The sequence below is a fragment of the Canis aureus genome, chromosome 6 (assembly GCF_053574225.1).
Source record: "Canis aureus isolate CA01 chromosome 6, VMU_Caureus_v.1.0, whole genome shotgun sequence".
NCBI classification, from domain to species: Eukaryota; Metazoa; Chordata; class Mammalia; order Carnivora; family Canidae; genus Canis; species Canis aureus.
In genome coordinates this window covers 14,981,720-14,999,025 of record NC_135616.1, presented here as the reverse complement: position 1 = coordinate 14,999,025, position 17,306 = coordinate 14,981,720, and the positions used below count along the sequence as shown (strand labels likewise).

The 17,306-nt window shown below is 45.6% G+C and overlaps 1 long non-coding RNA gene across 1 annotated transcript; it reads right to left on the bottom strand.

Annotated features, from left to right (window-relative positions):
* Positions 1-1,428: 1,428 nt before the first annotated feature.
* On the bottom strand, positions 1,429-16,298 carry LOC144315127 (uncharacterized). Its single transcript, XR_013380905.1, has 3 exons — positions 16,036-16,298; positions 11,310-11,404; positions 1,429-2,527 (listed from the first exon to the last, which is right to left on the bottom strand). It is a non-coding gene; the product is annotated as an uncharacterized LOC144315127 (long non-coding RNA).
* Positions 16,299-17,306: the final 1,008 nt, after the last annotated feature.

The following is a 17,306-nucleotide window of genomic DNA, read 5'->3' as shown; positions in this document are numbered from 1 at the left end:
GATGCACTGCACAGATGTACTTGGGTTTTAAAGCAGCTTTTTCTGGAGTTTTATGACAACCTGAAATTCCATACAGTTCAGAAAATGCAAGTTGTCCTACCTGCTAGGGGAAACCATCATCTCTGGGGAGGCTGTTTAGAGCCTTACTTCGGCCTCCCATGAATGATAACCACATTGTCCATAATTCAGAGTAGTTTGGTACCCTGCCACTATCTGTGCTTCGTGCAGCTGACAAATAGCCTCAGTAACCCTCTTCTGTAGGGTTACTGCACCTCCCCCTAAGCCATCTCCCCTTCCCTCCCAGTACTACTTCCAGACTGGAGAAGTCTAACCAATGTAAAGGTCACAGCTAGGCCAGTGGAAGGGTGGTCATGCATATATTCCTTCCCAGCACTATGATTCTGTCCAGCGGTGCTAATACACATTCATGCGTGCATTTCCTTGTCCTGGGGTCTTTCTGCCCTATTTCTGAGCTGAACAGGGGATCAAGCAGTTGTTAAGCAGTGAAGATTTCTCTCTTTTATCTTTTACTATCTTCTCACTATCAGAAGTATTAAAATTACTATTAACTCCAAACAAAACTAAAACTAAGATCTCAATTTTATTTTTCTTAAGGAAAAGAATTGGTAGGATTTTCTATGGGAAAGGCTAAAGTACCAAAGGAGGGCTCAAAATATTCTCCAAATCCTAAGCAACAGGCATGGTGCGACTACAGTACTGTGGGCCAGTGGGGTGAGCTGTTGGTACTTGGAGATTTTTGTGTCTCACCATCAAAGAACATCTGCTGTTAGAGAGGTATTTCCACAAGCTCCACCCCCATTCCACTACTGTTTCCAGTAAATGTCCTTCCCCAGAGATTAAGTCCAGGACCAGGCCAGCAGCCTCACGACCCTCAACACACACATACTCCACCCCCATTAGTGTCATCAAACCTCTCCAACCTACTGCTTATCCAAAAATCAAAATTTCAGGTGGTTCACACACAGTGAAGACGGGCACGGTGCCTGGGATCAGTCCCCGCCAGGAAAGTCACTCGTTCCAACATAGATCAATCAGTGAGTCTCCCTAAAGATACTCAGACTGTTCCCAGAAAAGGCCCTGTGCTGGGGTGGGACCGGCTCTCTGGTCTGAAACTGGATTGCCACCACTCCTATGGAGTTCGAGCCATACTTAGTGATGCCCAGAGTCTGAAAAAGCGAGTCACCTGCCTTCCTATGAAAAGGCCAGGTCTTTGCATTTCACCTGAAAGAAAAGGTCACTCTAAAGAAGCAAGACACTCTGAGAAATAGACATTCCTTGCTCATGCCTGGGAAGGCTCTTATCTTTCAGGGAGAGACACTTCATGATTAAAACAATGCTTACGACTGATAAAAGGATGCTTGAAACTTCCTGATCATGCTAAGAACGCAATGACTTGGAGAACCAGGCTGGGCAGAGCTTCTAATTTTTTATTTTGTTCTTTGATGCTCTTTGGAAACTCCAACGTTTTGGGGATAAGCCCCTCCCGAGTGCTGCAAGGCCCGTTAGACTCATTCAGCAGATCTGGGAATGTTTCTCAATCAGGCCCAGCCTTAGTGTCTGCAGCTGTAAGATGGAGCCACTGGGCTTGATGGGCTTTACGATCCCATCCCACAGATTCTGTGAGAGCAATTCTTTTCCTTGTTACACTTTCTGGCTTTCTGTCCTGGAGTGAGGTCATCAGAGTGGTAACCTGTCGCCCCTCCCGGTTCCAAAAGATCTTTTCCAGACTTGCACGTCCACCAGTCTCAGATGCCTGCCCCAGAGGAGTCAGCTCTGCAGGGCCCAGCCGGGGGCCCCAATCCCCAGGGAAGCAGAAGGCACTTCCTGAGTGTCAGTGCCCCGGCCCAGGGGACACTGTGAGATTACTGTGTCATCACCTCTGGTTTATCGATCAGAATCCTGAGATGGGTCTTCACTTGTCTAACAACCTGGTCATTAAATCACACATGCCTTTTTTTTTTTTTTTTTTAACTACCGAGTTTTTCCCCCGAAACTAAAGGTAAGGAGTAGCTGTGAGTCAGAGGTGCAAGAACAAAGGACACCATCCCCCAGAGAGGAAATACAGAAAGGATTATCCTCTTTCAAAGGTGCAATAATGAAATACTTTCCTTCCCCTGGACGGGCAATTTTATCAGGGTTCACTGCAGGGGGAACAAGATGCTATTGTCTTGATTTAATTGGCATAATATCTCCCCCTCCTCCAAACGAGGGTTTAGACATCTGCTAAATGCTTTCTGCTTGAGGATGAAATCCCTTTCAACTTCGCACACTTCCTCTCACCCAGGCTTCTCAGGGGGCTCCAGAGGGGACCATCCTTGCTTCTGTCCAGTGGCCACCTCCTGTGCTGTGCCGGCAGGCGCGGGCTCCTGGGGCTCCGCAGGACTCTCTCTGGTCCTGTTATCTTCACCCCTCACCTCCCCACAGCGTGGGCACTGGACTAGCCAACAAGTTCCCACAGAAGTTATAGAATTCCAAAACTGGAGTCCCTTCTGGATCTTTGCTGAGCCTGTGAAGACACAATAAGAGGCGTCCAGGAGGAGAACTCTGCCATGAAATCCTGACCTTTTTGTCCCTTGGAGTGGAAGAAAAGGAAGAGTTGAGTAATCGGCAAAGAGTCCGGCTGGCCAGAGCCTGTGTGAGCTGATTGATCCACCTCTGCAGTCCCTCTTCCTTATTGTTCTTTCCAGACCCTGGCCAGCGGTGCCCTCAGCCATCAGAGTCAGGTCGGTGGCACCAGGGCAGGGCTGGCCACTGCTGTTACCCCTACACCTTCTAGCTAAGAGAACATGAAGACAAGCTGTCCAGATACCATAGCTGCTGGCCTGCCCCTCTGGCAGCCTTATTTTCGGAGGAATTTGAGAACAGAGAAACTCAAAAGGGGATCAGGTGGTGGGTTGGAAGGTGTAATCTCACAAGGAGAACAATGAGAAGTCCGAATATCAAGCAGATGGATATCGGGAGACACTTGCATACAGAGCCACACTTTGTCCCAACTCTGAGCTTTCTTGATAACTGAATCCATGACTAATGTACCTTCCACCCACCCACCCACCCCCAAATCATGGATATTGATGAATGAGACCCTTAGATCTCAGGTTAGAACTTCAACTCAATAAGAAGTTAATAAATTCCTAAAGGTCAAATTAAACTTACTCATGGAAACACTATGCATTCTCCACCATTTTTGCCTCTTCCCCATCCTCCACACCCTCCCCATTCTGCAGCCAGGGAAAGAAAATTAAAATCTCTATAGAGTTATTTGTTTTTGTTTGTCTTTTTGTTTTAGCAAGAGCTTCTCTAACCCATCTGGTCATGACAGCGCTTTGGCACACGCATTTCAACAGCCCCATTCCTGGTGTGCCGTGAAACCTATAGAAAAGCCAGGTATGGGCTGCCTAGGGTGGCTCAATTGATTAAGCATCCAACCCTTGATTTCAGCTCAGGTTGTGATCTTAGGGTTGTGAGATTGAGCCCCGTGTTGGGCTCTGTGTTGGTGTGTGGAGCCTACTTAAGATTTTCTCTCTCCCTCTTCCTCTGCCCCTCCCCATCATCTCCCCTAAAAAAGAAAGAAAGAAAGAAAGAAAGAAAGAAAGAAAGAAAGAAAGAAAGAAGAAAGAAAGGAAAGAAAAAAGTCTCAAATCAGACTTTGAAACCCAACATGAATTACCCAAAGGACACAGCAGATTTAAATGTCAAGAAACAAGAGGTTCATAGTTGTTTTCTTCTTGTGGTTTTGGTTTTTTGGAAGTAAAGGGAGCTCAGAAAGGCCTCGTCGAAAATATCAATAGAAGTGGGGGAGTTCCTAGCATTATTTTCCACTTTTTCCATTGGAAAAACCTTTCATCAGAACTGGTTTCCACAAAAGATACTTCATACCTCCAGACAAAAAAAAGATACAGGAAAATAAAAGCCAACTCAAAGAAAGAAGCCTGTTTTACCCCCATTTGGTTGGAAGAATATGATTAACACTTATTTCTTCATTTTAATTCTGGAACCTAAGATTACATACATCATAAGCAGCCCAGGATAAGATCAGTGGCATCTACCTATGGATCCGCCCACCACAAGTGATGCAGGTACTTTGGTCTAGATGGATTTTTCCAAAGCTCTAGTGAGTCAAAGAAAGGTTGCATAAGGTCCTGCCTCCCAAAGCTCTTGGACTTCTGGTTGGAAAGTAATCTTTTCCGTCAAAGCCCTTTCCAGCCTGTGTGAGCAGCTCAGAAAGCAGAGTGATGGTCACCTCATTATATGAAGACCCCTGAGCCAAGAATGACTCAATCCTAAAGAGGCTTCCTTCCACCTTCCACCATAGCGATGTCTAGATCCCATTCACATTCCAACACACAAGCACACGTACTGGCACCACCAGTTGGCAGGAGCTCTGACAAGGAGTGTTGGATTAGAATGGGAATAAATCTGAGCTGTATCATGTAGGTTTGGACTTCCAGTTATAAGATGAAGATGTCCTGGGGATGTAACATAAAGTATGTACAGCAACTGCACAGCAATGGGGACTCTATAGTTAAGAATAGTACATTGGATATCTGAAAGTTGCTAAGAATAGGTCTTAAAAGATCTCATCAGAAGAAAAAGAAAATTGTAACTGTGCATGGTGACGGATGTTATCTAAACAAATTATGGTGATCATTTTGTAATGTTAATCTATATTAAATCATTATGTGGTACACCCCAAATTAATCCAATGTTATATGACAATTATATATCAGTTTTTTTAAAATGCAGGCTTGGAGCCAAGCTTCATTTCATGAGAACAGTGTGGCCTGCAGAGCCTTTTCCCTCTAGCAAACCAGGGGCAGAGGAGGGGTGAGAGGTGCTAATTTCCTCTAACCAGACCTCACTGAGAGAAGTGTCCACATCCACCCCAGACACGGCTCCGAAATAAAGGGGGCATGTGGGAGGTGTTAGTGCCCTCTTCCGAGTCAGTATTTCACTAAACTGCTCTGATTTTCTTCTCTAATACCTTTTACATTTAACATTTCCCCAGTGGCTTTCATTCAGGCCTCCTCTCCTTAGACCACAAGAGAGCCTAAGGGTAAACCACTGTCTGTTTTGCCCAGAGGGCTGGGCAGTAATCCTCCGACCAGGGGGCTGGGTTCTTCTCCAGCAGCACATCTGCGAAATGAGAAGAAAAACGACAGACAGAAGGGCAGAAGTGAAAGGTTTACCTTCCAAACCAGTATATAAGATTTTTCTGTATTTTAACCCCCGATTAAAAGTTCCTTTTGCAGCCCCTGCTCATAAAGGAATGTTAAATATTAAAATATATATGAATGTATACACACACACACACACACACAGTTATTGGATCTGAGAGCCAAATCCTATTGCAGAATGAGAACTGTAATGTTACCTGGTAATAAAAACGTAAACAGTGATGAAGTCACCACAAGCCACATAACTGCTGGTTGCTGCTTAGAATCACGCTGTCTGCCCATGGCTGGGGTGTTCTAGAACAAATCTGCTCTGCTACTGAACAAATGAACAATTCAACCACTCTAGGCAGCTGTTATCCATAATCTACCAGAGATGGGGATGCCCCTTGAGTCTTTTCCAAAATTTTCAGTTGTTCATATGTATGTATTTTTCTGTTGCTACTTACTTTTCTACCACCAATCAAAACCCCAGATTTTTCTATGAGTATGTGTGCATGCATGCATGCGTGTGTGTGTGTGTGTGTGTGTGTGTGCATGTGTAGGAGAGAGAAAAAGTAGTATTACTTAAAAATGGTATTTCAGAAAAACAATTTCAGCATCAGATTTGTCATTCTTTTCTCTTCTTTTTCTCCCAGTATATTGTTTTCCAGGATGACTGCGCTTTATTCTGCTAGGTCTTCTTTTTTCACAAGCTTTGGCCTTTCTGCTGCCCTGCAGAGAACGGTCACAACTTGCTTCTCCTTTTTCTTTTCCTTATAACAAGGATGTACTAGTTCCCCTTTTGTAGACACCTAGAACTACCACTGACCTCTTTTGTCATGAGGTTAAGACTTTTATTTCCTCAAACTATCTTCCAGAGTTTTGTTTTGTTTTTAAAATACTTCTTAAATCATAGAAAATTGAGTGGAATCCTAGACATGCCGTTCCTAGTGTTTATGCGTTGTTTATAAAAAAAAAAAAAGTGGAGAGGGGACAGGTAGTAAGAGAAGCTTTAAAACTTAAGTATACATTGAGCTTCAGCTGATTTATCTCTTTTGTGTCTTATGGATGGTTTTAACATCTTGTTTCCCAAAATGCGTTCTCAGAAGAGGTTGACAGTAAATCGTCAAGTACTTTTGATGCTACTCTTAGTTAGCAAGTTCCCTAGTTAACCAATGTATCAGGAGAGTTTATAGCCAACATTTGTTACTGTCACTGTTTGGCTATTCAACCCGAGGCAAGGGCTCCGATCTGCAGGCCCGAGCACTGGGGAAGCAGCAGGAGGCTGGGTCGGCAGCCCTGGCATCAGCTCAGTTTGCTGTGTCAGTATGAGTAATTCACTTAGCTTACTGGATCTCTGGCTCTTCATGCAAAATGGAATTTCTGCCTACCCACAACTCAGGGACCTTGCAAGATTCATAAGAAAGGACTTGCGAAGTTTTCTGCAAGGAAAAAAATAGGAATCATTAAATTGCTCATTCAGTCAGCCTTCTGTGTGGACACAACATGTGTGTCAAGCACCAGTGCAGGCAGAGGGATGAGGAGATGGGGTGGGCCGGTGTCTCAGACAGTATTACTATGACACCCAGTGTCACCCAGTCTTACTGTGTCACCCACCCACTCAGGTCAGAGAAAGGTATGGGGACAGCCGCAGGGGGGAAGAGATGTGAATATCTCGAGTGACCCCTGCTATGAAAGCAGGAGAAATTCTGCATGTGAGCAATGGCCCTCGTTTTTTAAACCCTATGAGCTGTTGTCCTTATGAGTGTGCTTATCATTATCAGATGATTACCAAATAGAAAATTATCATTAGCAATTTTAGATTGGGAAATTCCACAGCTGAAGAAACGACTGTTCTGATCTGTTGTGCGCCCAGGCACCCTGGTAAGGCAACTGGATTTAGGACAACTGATGTGGAATCATCCACCAGTTCCTCTTGACAGCCACAATCTACCTATCACATGATATGAAATGTCAAACTACTCACTTCAGAGAAGAATTTGATTTTGAGAAAACACTGTAAAAGCTCATTTAAAGCTGTAATAGATATTCATGGGAAATGCTTTTTTGCATTACGGTGGGATTCTTCAGTTTGCTATTTCTAAAAAAGCAGTAAAGGGGGTCCTGGGTGGCTAAGCTGGTTGAGCATCCAACTTTTGATCTCAGCTCAGGTTTTGCTCTCAGGGTGGTGAGTGCAAACCCTATGTCTGGCTCCGAGCTAGTGTGGAACCTACTTTAAAATACATATAAATAAATAAATAAATAAATAAATAAATAAATAAATAAATTGGTAAATTCTTTAATCATCTCAACTGGGTGAATTTAAAAATAAATCTAAACCATTAAAAACTCCGGCTTTTTTTTTTTTTAAGATTTAATTTATTTATTTGAGAAAGAGAGAATGAGCACAGAGCAGGAAGAGAAGAAGCAGACTCCTCAGAATGTCTGGGTGGTTTAGTGGTTGAGCATCTGCTTTTGGCTCAGGTCATGATCCCAGGGTCCTGGGATGGAGTCCCACATTGGGCTGGCTCCCCATGGGGAGCCTGCTTCTCCCTCTGCCTGTGTCTCTGCCTCTCTCTGTGTGTCTCTCATGAATAAATAAATAAAATCTTTAACAAAAAGGAAGAAGAAGAAGAAGAAGAAGAAGAAGCAACCTCATCAAATAGGGAGGCCAATGTGGGGCTGGATCCCAGGACACTGGAGTCATGACCTGAGTGGAAGGCAGACACTTTACCACCTAAGCCACCCAGGCACCCCAAAAAACTCTGGCATATGTTAGGGTTATCATTCATGTGTATACCTAAAACCGCTAAGATTTGTTTAGGTAGAACTTAAATAAAGCATCGACACTGTTTTTCACTGGGGAACCCTGCTGTATACCTCCATGAGAGCATTTCCCTGGCTCATTGAAGGGAATGTGCATCTCTTACCTGCCATATGCAGGATTGAACATATGAAGAGTTGGGGCCACTTTTGTTTGATCAGGTCAGGGGGCTCCAGGCCCCCAAGACCAAAGTAGGATTAAGAGGCTTTCAAAATATCTAACATATTTATTCTGATATTATTTATCTCTGTATCCGTCTCCCCCTACTAGACTACCTCCTCTAGGGTAAATATTTCATTCATTCCTTTATTCATTCACTTACATATACCTCTAGCTTCTAGCTTTGTCCCTGGCATTCGCTAGATGCTCAAAAAGAGTCAGATGGTCCCAGCAGACTTCCACATCTCTCCTTCTCCTTCCCCTCATTGATGTTGTAAGGAGGGTGCTGTCACCTGTCTACCAAAACTGAACTCCAGGCCATTCCTGTGTCCCTTCCTTGAACACTCCAGCCTCTCACCACAGGACTGGGCTGAGCTACTGGACAAAGCCACCCCCTGTGATTCTCCAGCTCCCATTAGCCTCTGAATGAATGCTAGATGGTGGCATCTAAACTGCGTCCCCCCACCCTTTTCTTTTGGAATAAAGTCCAAGGGCCATAATGAAAAGCGCTATACTTTAAGTCCCCTTGGCAGGGCCAGCTTCAGGGACCCACTACCTGTGCCATCTGGTGCTTAGAAGAATGCCATGTTTTGCTCAATGTTCTGCTGTCACTCTCTTGAAACTCTTAATAATTCTAGAGTTATTAATAATTTTCATTTTGCATTGGGTCCTACAAATTTTGTAGCCATCCTGTCTCTCAGGCACGGGGCATTAACAATGAGTAAGTGGAAGGGTGGAATCAAACTAAGCTTATCAAATAATGTCTTTGAAAAGAAATAAGACCGAAGAGTAAGCTTTTATCATTGGCCAGCTTGTAAACAGGAAATACCTGTAAATGCAAATTTGGTGGAAATGGGTCCTTCTTAAAGGAAAAGCTGTGAGCACAAGAGAAAACATTCTTTGATGCCTGTGACATTTCTTGGGTTTGACTCAGTTGGCAGGAAGTATAAAGAAATTTAGAAGTTGTAGTGGTAGGGTAATGAAATTAAGGGAAAATGTATTTTACTTTAGATGTTTAAAGCCTACCCTAAATTTAGTGGGAAATAAACACTGGGGGGAAAAATTATAGAATCCAAGGAGAACTTGAATGGAAGGTAATATGAAATGTACTATGGATTTAACCTGAGACTATAGACTCTCTGTCATATTTTATCCTAGCAGTTCAAAAAAAGAAAAGAAAAGATGATTATGAGATAAGATTCCAGGAAAACATGGCTAGTTATATCTTTAACGCTTATCAAAGAAGTCTTGAAGAGATCTGAAGAAAAACAACTTGAATTTTTTGGAGGGATTTAGTAAGGCATTGTGAATCTGTGTGTGTTTTTCCAGGTTAAATTTCTAAGCTACAGGGAAAAAAATCACAGCCTTCAATATCAAAGGCAGACAAGAGTCAAATTATTAGGTGGCCCATCCAATCAGTTTATTCCTTATACCTGTCCCATGGAATATCTTCTATCAAAGTCACTATAATATTGTTTATTATTGTTTATTACCTTCTATAATGAATTTAACAGCATTCATTTATCTTTAAAAACATTTTAAAAAAATATTTTATTTATTTCAGAGAGAGAAAGCATGAGAGCAGAGGGAGGAGTAGTGGGAGTAGACCCCTTACTGAGCAGGGGTCTTCATTTATTTATTTATTCATTTATTGCTGAAGATGTTGAGCAGGGAGCCAGACATGGGGCTTGATCCCAGGGCCCTAGGACCACAACCTGACCCGAAGGCAGACGGCCAACTGACTGAGCCACTCAGAACCCCCTAAAAACAATTTTTAAATAAACTTTCCACTTTAAAATAGTTTTAGGGGCAGCCCGGGCAGCTCAGCGGTTTAGCGCCGACTTCAGCCCAAGGCATGATCCTGGAGACCCGGGATTGAGTCCCACATCAGGCTCCCTGCATGGAGCCTGCTTCTCCCTCTGCCTGTGTCTCTGCCTCTCTCTCTCTCATTCTGTGTCTCTCATGAATAAATAAATAAAATATTTAAAAATAAAATAAAATGGTTTTAGATTTATTAAAAAAAAATTGCAAAGGTAGTACAGAGAGTTCCCATATAGCTCTCACCTAGTACCTCCCATTGCTAACATCTTACGCCACCATAGCAGTTTTTCACAAAGAACCCAATACCGATAAGAGACTATCAACTAAATTTCATGCTTTAAGGGCACCTGAGTGGCTCAGGTGATTAAACATCCAACTCTTGATTTGGCTCAGGTCATAATCTCAAGTCGTGAGATCAAGCCCCAGGTCAGGCTCTGTGCTCAGCATGGAGTCTACTTGAGATCCTCTCTCTCCTTCTGCCCTTCCCCACACTCATGCACATGTGTGCACTCTCTCTGTTTCTCTCAATAAATACATTTTTAAAACTTTTTTTTTTAATTTTGTGCTTTATTTTGATTTCATTAGGTTTTCCACTAATACCTGTCTCTGTTCCCAGGATCTCATCCAGGATAGCACATTGCATTTAGTAGCCATGTCTCAGGTCTGTGACAGGTTATCAGACTTTTCTTGTTTGTCAAAGACTTTGACAATTCTGAGGAGCACTGGTTAGGTATCTTGTTGAATGATCCTTAATTTGGATCTATCTGATAATTTTCTTATGGTTAAACTAAGGTTATGGATCAGAGGACCACAGAGATAAGTGCTCTTCTCATGACATCACATCAAGGGTATATGCTGGCAACACAATTTATTGCTGAAGATGTTGACCTTGACCACCAAACCAAGAGAGTATTTGCCAGATTCCTGCCTGGTAAAGGTACACTCCCTCCCCATTCTTGCCATACTCTACCTGCTGGAAGCAAGTCACCAACCACAAACCACAAACTACACTCAAGGTGGGGAGGGGTTAGAGAGGAGCTTAGGTCCACCTCCTGGCAGGAGGGGTATCTAAGGAAATTATTTGGAATTCTGACAAGAAGGATTTTCTTCTTCTCTCCTCATTTATTTGTATCAGTATGGACACATGGGTATTTATTTTATACTTTGGGTTATAACCTTGTACTACATTATTTATTTTGTTGCTCAAATTGTTCTGCTTTGGCTGTTAAGACCTCTTTCAGGTTGGCTCCTGTATCTCTTTGACACCCACCCCCCATCCTTTTGTTTGGGTTGGGTTGGGTTGGGTTGGGTTGGGTTTAGCACTTTCCTACCTTCCAGCACTATGAGGTTCTTCAGGCTTATTCCTGCACTTCCCTGCCCCAGCCGGTGCATTGGCCTCTTCTCCAAGGAGCTCTTGTTCCTTTTCCTGGAGAATGATATTAGATTTGCATGCTGGGGTTACCTATCATTTTCTTCCTATGCCAGTCATCAACCTCAATTCTTAGCCACTCGTCTACTGAAACATCTCTGTAGCTCTGATTATCTACAGAACATACTCCAGGCTCCTTGGCCTCACATCAAGGCTCTCTCACCATTAGTTCCCAATCCAGCTTCCCCAGGCTTATCTCAACCCCCAGAAGTCTCTTACACCTCAGCCAGATACCTTATACTCCACAGGGTCTTAAACTCTCCTTACCCTCTCCTGCCTTCCCAGCTTTGCTTATCAATTCCTGCCACTTGGCCCATTTTTTCTCTACAATTTCAGTGTCAAAAATCTCTCCCCACAGCACAGGATGCTTTGTCTCCCCCCACCAGCTTTCCAAGTCGTCCCAAAAGAGCATAATGACTTCTTCATTTAAGATCACAGAGCTACAAGCTTCAGATGTGAAAAGCATGAGTAACCTACAAATTATTTTGAGATCTCTGGCTTCGTTTCATTCTCCTACAACTTATTTGCAGGTGGAGAAATCAAAGCTGGAGATGGTAAAGTGACTTTGCCAAAGTTACACAGCTAATAAGAGACCAAAACCAATATTAGAACCCAAATCTTCTGATTCTAAATCCAATGCTCTTCCTATCAGTCCATTTGACATTTCACTATCTTTATTTGGACACCTGAGACCTCTCTTACTTGACCATAGCCTCCATAAGGACGGGGGCTATATCCCACATATTTTTATAGGACTAGGACTCCTAGCACCTAAAAACATATTTGTTTGTTTGTTTGTTTGTCTGTTTAAAGATGTATTTATTTACTTGAGAGAGTACAAGTGTATGTGCATGAGGAGGGGGGAGGGCAAGAGAGAGGGAAAGAATTTCCAGCAGACTCTAGCTGAGAAAAGAGCCCCAATGTGGGGCTTGATCTCACAACCCTGAGATCATGACCTGAGCCAAAACCAAGAGTCGGGTGCTCAACCAACTGATCCAGCCTGGCGCCCTCCAAAAATATGTTTCAGTATAGTAGGAACTTGATAATTATTGACTAATAAATGAATAAACAAAATCTCTCTAAAACAAAAAGAATATATCAATCTACTTTTCCACAAGGAATTATGTGATCCTGACCTCTCTCTAACCTACATGATCACTACCACTAGCATTACACTTTCTGTATTTTGTTTTGTTTTTATTTGTCTTTGCCAACTTTACAGGCAAAAACAAGGTCATGTTGTTGTCTTAATTTTTTTTTTAAGATTTTATTTTTAAGTAATCTCTACACTCAATGTGGGGCTTGAACTCACTACCCTAAAATCCAGAGTCACATGCTCTACTGACTGAGCCAGCCAGGCACCCCTAATTCATGCCTGTTGATTACCAATGGCTTTGAACATTTTTCATGTATTTACTGGTACTAGATAATTCTTCTATTTCATTTCTCTGTCCATTTTTCCATTAAGGTAATAGTGATTTTCAAAACAACAACAACAAAAAAAGGTAATAGTGATTTTCATAATGATTGAAAAGAGCTCTTTATATATTAAGAACATTGATCCTTTGTAACTTTTTTTGCAAATATTTTCTTCTTCATAGTTTAACAACTCTTAATTTTACTTACATGTATTTTTACATTTTTAAAAGTTTATTTATTTTTCAATAATCTCTACACCCAACATGGGGCTCGAACTCACAAACCCTGAGATCAAGAGTCACAACAAGCCCTTCTACTGAGCCAGCCAGACATTCCAATTATATTTACATTTTTAGATGTACCAGCTTCAAAATTTATGGGACAAATGTTGATTGCAGTATAATTATAAGAAAAAAACTGGAAACAGTATAAACATCCAATAAAGAATAACCAAAATGCAGTGTATCCATGCAGCTAGAATGTTATTCACTGATTTTAAAAACAAGCTTTTTTTAATAAAAGTAAGATACTTTTATACTTTCTACCAAATATTAGATGAAAAAGTATATAACAGGGGCACCTGGGTGGCTGAGTCGGTTAAATGTCCAACTCTTGGTTTTGGCTCAGGTCATGATCTCATGGGTGGTGGGATTGATCCCCACTTTGCGTTCCATTCTTGGCGGGGAGTCTGCTTGAAGATTCTCTCTGTCTGCTCTTCCCCCTACTTACACGCACTTGTGCTCTTTCTCTCTGACACAAATAAATAAATCTTTTTTTAAAAAAACTGTATAACTATAGTATGGCCCTAATTTAAAATATATACTCCATTAGAAAAAAAATCGTTGAAGGCAAATTCAGAAAATGATTAGCACTGGTTACCTTTGGGTTATGGAAGTGTAGGTAATCTTTAATTTCTTCCCTAAATATTTTTTTCCAAATCTTCTATGATGAATATGTATTTATGAAGAAGGAAAAAATATGTTACTGAACACCATCAAAAAGTGTGCATTTAAGAGGCATGTTGAGGGTGACAGGGTTCTTAGGAAGTGCCTATAACTTCCATTTGCCAAAGAGAGAAAAATGTTCTGCCCAGAGCCCAGAACATCTTTCCCAAGGTGACCCACAAGTGTAAACTCTATATCCCTCCATTTCCAGAGAGTTGCTTGGCAACCCGTGCCCCCCCCATAACCTCTCAATAAATATATTCTCACACATCACACACAGGACACATCTAGATAAGAAAGCAGGCAGCATCTATAACTCTGTGAGAGAGCAATCAAATAAAAGATGCAGAACAGACCACAAATTCCCAGAATCAACGGTGTCCTCATACCCCAAATGTCACCATAAGCCAGCATTTACCATAAGAAGCCAAACAGTTGTGCCTCCTAGTTATCAAGGCATGTCACATTTCTCAGTGACCCCGGGGGGGGGGGGGGGGATCGTAACCTGCTAATGCCAGCCAGAGCATTCTTGGAAATGCCACCTGCCTAAGCCAACCCTTCTGAGAACAGAGGCATGGATCACAGTCATTGGTGAGGGAGCTCCAGAAGTTATTGAGGGATGAGTGTGTCTGTGAGAACACTGGTCCTGGTGAGCTTTCCCCAGGGGAGTGTGGCTCTGTCTGCACTTAGCACAGGCGTGCTAGAACTTCATACCACTGTTTTTCCAGTACCCTGGACTTCCCTGGTCCTGCGGCTTTCTGGTTTTCAGAGAAGAAAGTCCCAAAGCAGGCTCCTAGACACTGGGGAACCAGAGGATCTTCTGGTTCTCCCCTTTAATCTTTGCTTTAAATCCTAAGGGCAGAGAAAGAGTGGTTGACGCCTGCAGGCTGTCTCCCAGGATCTGTGTCTCCTGGCTTCTGGGTTCAGCAATGGGCAACGAGGGCTTCTTGTAGGAGATGAGGAGGAGGGAGGGCATTTCTCTCCCTCCCTTCTCTCTGCAAGTAGGGCATGCGTCTCCTCCAGTCCAGCTCCTGCACCTCCTCCACCCCCTCCAGTCCCGCTCCTGCACCTCCTCCAGTCCCGCTCCTGCACCTCTTCCAGTCCCGCTCCTGCTCCTCCAGTTCAGCTCCTGCACCTCCTCCACCCCCTCCAGTTCAGCTCCAGCACCTCCTCCAGTCCAGCTCCTGCACTTCCTCCACCCCCTCCAGTCCCACTCCAGCACCTCCTCCAGTCCGGCTCCTGCACCTCCTCCACCCCCTCCAGTCCCACTCCAGCACCTCCTCCAGTCCGGCTCCTGCACCTCCTCCAGTCCCGCTCCAGCACCTCCTCCAGTCCGGCTCCTGCACCTCCTCCAGTCCCGCTCCTGCACCTCCTCCAGTCCAGCTCCTGCACCTCCTCCAGTTCAGCTCCTGCACCTCCTCCAGTCCCGCTCCTGCACCTCCTCCAGTCCAGCTCCTGCACCTCCTCCAGTTCAGCTCCTGCACCTCCTCCAGTCCCGCTCCTGCACCTCCTCCAGTCCAGCTCCTGCACCTCCTCCAGTTCAGCTCCTGCACCTCCTCCAGTCCCGCTCCTGCACCTCCTCCAGTCCAGCTCCTGCACCTCCTCCAGTTCAGCTCCTGCACCTCCTCCAGTCCCGCTCCTGCACCTCCTCCAGTCCAGCTCCTGCACCTCCTCCAGTTCAGCTCCTGCACCTCCTCCAGTCCCGCTCCTGCACCTCCTCCAGTCCCGCTCCAGCACCTCCTCCAGTCCCGCTCCTGCACCTCCTCCAGTCCCGCTCCTGCACCTCCTCCAGTCCAGCTCCTGCATCTCCTCCAGTTCAGCTCCTGCACCTCCTCCAGTCCCGCTCCTGCACCTCCTCCAGTCCCGCTCCTGCACCTCCTCCAGTCCCGCTCCTGCACCTCCTCCAGTCCCCCTCCTGCACCTCCTCCAGTCCCGCTCCTACCTCCTCCAGTCCGGCTCCTGCACCTCCTCCAGTTCAGCTCCTGCACCTCCTCCAGTCCCGCTCCTACCTCCTCCAGTCCCGCTCCTGCACCTCCTCCAGTCCCGCTCTTGCACCTCCTCCAGTCCCCCTCCTGCACCTCCTCCAGTCCCCCTCCTGCACCTCCTCCAGTCCCGCTCCTACCTCCTCCAGTCCGGCTCCTGCACCTCCTCCAGTCCCCCTCCTGCACCTCCTCCAGTCCCGCTCCTGCACCTCCTCTAATCCAGCCCTGCTGAGGTTTCTGCTTCTGCCAGCCGACCCCAGCCCCTACTTGCAAGTAATGTCACCTCCTTCTCTTGTCCCTCCAGCCGGAGGCGGTGACGGCTTCCTGCTGTAGCTACCCTTCGGCGGCCTCGCTGTCCCGCTAACCCTCGGTTGGCTTCTCAGCCATGGGGTGACCCGCGTGACCGACTCTTGGGAGTGACGTCCCTCTGTCGGGAACCCTGGGGCGGTGCCGTGTTCCCGGGTGCACACTGGCCTGGCAGGCACGGCGGTGCCCACCTGCTTTCCGTTCCCAGATCCAAGCGTGGCCAGAAGCGGGACCGAAAGAACCCGGGCTTCGCGGGCAGGAAGGCGCATGCGCGCAGCTCTGAAAACCCGCACAAGGCTGCGCATTGCCCGCAGCAAACCGCCTCGCAGCAGAGACCTTTTGTTTTTGTTTCTGCTTTTGAAGATTTTGTGTACTTATTTGGTGGTTTGTTTAAGAGGGGGAGCAGCGAGGGAGATGGGCAGACCCCGTGCGGGGCTGCATCTCACACACACACCCGGGATCGCGACCTGAGCCGACACCCAGAGGCTGCACCACCCACGAGCCCCCACAGAGATGTTTCGTGACCTCCTGGCGAGGACTGGCCGCGTCATGGGGGCTACACATGGTTGTGAAAGCCTGTCAAGACTTTTCTTCCAAACCCTGGGAAGATCAGCGCTGGGGCGGCCGGCATGGAGCCTTTGGCCTGACTTGCGCCACCGCACAGCCGCCCCTGACGAATTTCCCCTCGGGGAAGCACCTTTGGCACCTGGCCAGGCAGGGGCAGGGCTCCATCAGCAAAGGTTCGCTGTGACCTCATGGAGCAGGAAGGAAGGCAGCGGGGTCAGGGCACCGTTCCTGACGGCCAAGTACACTCCAGAGCCTCTGGAGGCCCGAGCCAGGGGCAGCCTCCACGGCCGCAGGCACCTGCAGGCCTAAGGGCGGCCCTGAGGGACACCAGGGGACACCTCTTCCGTGACCCTGGCTCGCCTGGGCCGGGGGCACAAGCACGAGCAGGATCAAATGAGTTTCACCTCCGCCAAAGTGCTCTGCTGACTGAAGACGTTTGAAGCCAAGGCCCAGAGGGCACATTTGTCAAGCTCTCGAAAAATAGAAACCAAGATCAAAGCAGAAGCACTTTCCAAATATAAACATTTGTCACCTACATTCACTTTTGATGTGCCCCATTTTGAATGCATTTCTCCTTTATAAGGACAGCTTAATCTTTCCGTACACACACTGGGGTCCTTCACATGGAGCCCAGGGACAATTTGGGGTGGTGGGGGGAGGTGAGAAAGGAAGTTCCAGCCA